Below are 4,638 nucleotides of genomic sequence, written 5' to 3'. Positions count from 1 at the left end.
CTTCACCCAGGACTGCTGATAAATGATGGAGAGTGGCTTGGCGAGCTCTTCCGCCAGCTCCCTCAGCACTCTCGGGTGGATCCCATCTGGCCCCATAGACTTGTGAGCGTCCAGGTGGCGTAGCAGGTCATTGACTGCTTCCTCTTGGATTACAGGGGGTTCATCCTGCTCGCCGTCCCTGTCTTCCAGCTCGGGGGGCCGAGTACCCTGAGTACCGAGTACTTTCTCCATGTCTGGCATCTCAGATTATTTTATAAAGGAGTGGTTTTACTTCTAGGCAAGAGATGGAGTTAGACCTTCTTTATTGGGTAGCTGGAAAGGTAGCGGAATTCCTGACACCAGGTCACAGCTCTGAAATCTGCTGCTTGCTCACATGCTGTCCCCATGAACTGCTGGGCGGGCTGCAGGGGGTTTGTAGTAGCACCGGCTCTTCCTTGTGCTGAGCAGGGCTCAGATTGTCAGACGTGCTGTCTCTGGTCTCTCCTGGGGGCTGAAGAGTAGCGTGGTGGCTTTTCTTGGCTGATGTTGACCATAAAAAGTCAGGTATTAAAAAAACCCTGTTGCAGCATAGTAAAAAAAAAAATAATCCTAGTTTGAAGATATTTTAGGCTGTTCTCTGTTATGCTTTAAGTTAACTGGTTTCTGTACCTTTAGGAAATAATTGATGACATTAGAATCATCCAAGAAGCCAGGTAAATACTCTGGTATTAACTGTCAGATGCAGCTTTTTTGTATATGATTGTGCACACCTTTCAAGCATGCCAAGCTCTGCTTTATAACCCCTTGACCTATTATTATTATGGTGTTTATGTGTATTTAAACACTAATGTAGTGCAAGAAATTAACATCGTATTTACTGGTTCAAAATATATTACTGCAGCTATCTATTCCTAATGTCCTGTAGGATCGCCTTTGTTTTGAAAGATTTGTCTTTCCCATAGCAGCTCAGTATTCTGAACTTAATACTTCTTTGCACCCTGCTCAGAAGTTACAGGGTATATGAAACATACTCTGAAATTCATTCAAACTTTTAAAACTTATTATGTCTAGGAGAGACAGATTTAAGATTACTGAGGTTTCTGGTTGAAGTACTTCAAGCAGAAATCCATACTCCCTTAGGTTTTGTAACATTATGTGACCTTAATTTTCCAGGTGTTTTGCCCTTCAAATTGAAAATAGTACTTTAATACTATTTAAGTCTCCTGAAGAGCTTTGTAATATGATATGCTTAAGTTGTGAAACATTTGAACAAAATGAAAGATAAAAAAGTAATTTAGGATTTTGTATTTTTTTTATGTATAACAACATAAAGATATGCATCAAAGAATAAATTGAAATAGGTGATAAAAGGTTTTTTCTGGGGTGCATTTATGGGTGAAGTTATGTGTACATGTAGTCAGCCATATTTCTGGTATGAAGGTCTTTCTTTGCATTTGATTATTTTAGGCAAAGCCATTCCTGGCACTTTGAACTTAGGGATTTGTCTCTTACATTGTGGTGTACTTCAAATAAAATTCTATCTGGACAACAGCTGTAGGATCCCATCTCAAGAGATGAAATAAAATTGCAGAGCTATACTGACTTGTTGGGGAAAAAGCTGAAGAATTATTTTTTAAAAAATCTTGTAGAAAAAAGATAGGGGAGAAATGTTTTCTTATTAATAAAGCTAATACAGTCTTTCAGTAATGTTAAATACGAGGAAACGAAAATTATCAGCAGCTAGTGTTGTGTGCAGCTCCATAATATGTTAGAACTGGACCTAATAAATTACAGCAGTAGCTTCTGATGTTTTACCCCCTCTAATGTAATCCTCGAGCAGTCAAATAGCTATGCAGTATGACGGATGCAAAACACATCACTTTCGAAAAATCTTGAAAAAAGTAGGAACAGTATGTCATTGAAGTCTAACAGCACTTATGCTGGATGTGCAATTATATATATTCACATGTACATTTGTACATTTTGTAAGTGTGTATCTTGATGGTTACCCTAGGTGTTGGTTTCTTTTTGTCTAAAAATCATGTTTTATTCATATACACCAAAAGCGTCAATTGCTTGGTGTTCTGTAACTGTCTACAACATTGGTTGTTACTATATACTGTAACAACTTAGCATAGATTGCCTTATTTAAAGATTTTCATTATTTTGCTGATAAAAACAAAATATTATTTAACGGAATGTCCTTTTTGCAGGCTTGTGCGCTGATAACTGCCTAGCAGATTGTATGAATGTTACAATGTCAAATAGAATCGCCTGTGATGTAAGTATTAATACTGAGACATTTTTCAGTCACAGCTTCAGGTTGGGTATTCTAGTTACTGAGTACAGGAAGGAATTTAAAACACAACTCAGCAGGCAACAATTAATTACATTTTGCTCATCTGAACTGTTGTTTTCTTGTTCTTGGCTGCCAAACATTGAGATTTTCCCATGTATTTCATTAGTTGTTTCCCAGTCCCCTGGGCACAGCTGTATATTTGGTATACTTCTCTGATAGTTTCAAATGTAGCGATCGGTAGTGGCTACTAAATTTGGTTTTACTGGCTGGACCAGTTTTGGTGGAGTCAGAATAAATTCCTTTTGCTGACAAGACTTCCAGTTCTGACTTTTAAGCATCGCGGGCTGCCTTGGCACTTGGTGAGTGTCAACATTCACCCTGTATTCCTGCCAAACTTGGAGTAGGACAACTGTGAGTGCAGAAAGGCAGCCAGAAATCTTGCATCAGAGCTGTGAAAAATTAAGTCCCCTTTTGTCTGTGCTTCTGGACTCTATTTTGCCAAAAACTACCAACTTGACCTCTGCTTTGCTAAATTTTACTAACTAGTAGCTGCAAGTAATCTAAAAAAACCTGTTCCTGGTTAATAAAGATTGCATATTTGCTGAATTTTTTTTTGTTTCAGCTAGAAAGCTGTGAAGTTTTGTGTCTACTTTACTAACTCAGAGTAATTAACCGAGCATCGTAGCACTCTGAAATGCAGAGAGCAAGGGTTTACGAAGATTGGGGAAAGGAAATTGCAATCAAAATATGAAAAGGTTAAAAACATAAACAAATTTTCAATGTTGGTGGAGTTAAGGAAAGATCTTTGTCAGATATCTAGAAGTACTACGTTCATAGCATAACATATCAACTTACTTTCTCTCTCAGAAATTTCCTGAGCCAGAATTTTTGTAATCCCATTAGTCTTTATTGAGACAAGCTTCTGTCTGAATTTGGAAGGATGAATCTGTTTTTACATCTTACCATCACTAAGAACTAAATAAATTTGTGGCCACTGTTTCTGCCGTGTGCAGAATCACTTCACAGTGTTATGTCAACTGTAATGGTGGTTTCAACAGTGTTGTGATCTCTGGTGGTGTTGCATGGTAAGCACTGTATGGCATTCTTAAGCAAAATCACATTTTCATGTTCTTCACATTCCAGTCATAGATAAAAATAATTCTTCCAGTAAAATACAGGACAAGAATGTTTCTGTCTAACATTTTACAAGCGAAGAACAAAACTTAGCTTTTAACTTTGAAGAAATTACATGGTCTTGTCCTTTTAATTGAAAGAAAAGATCCTTTGCCTGTGAAAATTAAATCCTCCACAGTTTGTAGTTGCTTTTCAAACTCGTCAACCTGACAGTGAAATCGTGTAATCCGGTAATAGCATGCCTGAGGCTTATTGCAATTTTTTGGGCAATGGTATCGGCAGATGATGTGCTCTGTTGATTTTAATCACTTAGGGTTTGATTCTGGTCCCACTGACCTGGGTGTAAAGGCAGAGTAACTTCATTGACTTCACTGGAATTACCATAAACATCTCAGTGTAAATGAAATCCGAATTTATTTCATTGCATTTATGGTTCTACTACAGGATCTTCAGAAGGCACCAAAGAAAGGAAGGTATGGATGACTTTTCCCATCTCTTCATGGCAGCCTTCTTATTCAAATAGCATTTGTCTCTGACCAGTTGTTAAAATTGTCATGTATCTGTCTGTGTATTTGTACTGATGACTCAAGGTCATTGTGCTAAATGCACATGCCAGTTGACTTTTCATTGTCTTACAGCCAGTTTGAGTTGCTTTAAGGTTCCTGCAGCTTGTTACCAGAATTTCTTTTTATTCATGAGCTTTTGTGCTGACTTTATAGTCAGTTTGAAACTGATATGAATATATTTTAGTGTATCTGGATGGATGGAGTAATTGGACATGTTGTAGAATACTTTTTGGTAAGTGGCCATAAATAAAAACTACTGAAATGTAGGATCTAATCCTGCAGTAATTTTTTCCACCTCTGATACTGTCAATGGGAGATCTGTCTACATAGCAGGGCCTAAGGCATTAGGCTTCTACGGAACAGAAATGTAGCTTGTTCGCAGCAGATTTTATAGCACAGATGTCTTCAGTGGCACAGACGTGAATGTTTGCTATTTAGTGAAGACTTTTCCTTAACACTGGAAGCTTGCTTTTCAGACTTGTAAGCCAAACTCTCTACAGCAGACCCTTCAGTAGTTTTGTTTTGTTTTTTTTTTTTTTACTGTGATAAGACCAATTAATTTGGTCCTGAGCCTGATGTGCATTTTTCCTCCTTTATTTTACTGACCAATGAAAATTAATGGGAATCCTGTGTCTGTTTGTTACTTGTGGTTCTCAAAAT

The sequence above is a fragment of the Aptenodytes forsteri genome, unplaced genomic scaffold, assembly GCF_000699145.1.
Source record: "Aptenodytes forsteri isolate BGI_AS27 unplaced genomic scaffold, ASM69914v1 Scaffold8, whole genome shotgun sequence".
NCBI classification, from domain to species: Eukaryota; Metazoa; Chordata; class Aves; order Sphenisciformes; family Spheniscidae; genus Aptenodytes; species Aptenodytes forsteri.
This window is presented reverse-complemented; position numbering follows the sequence as displayed.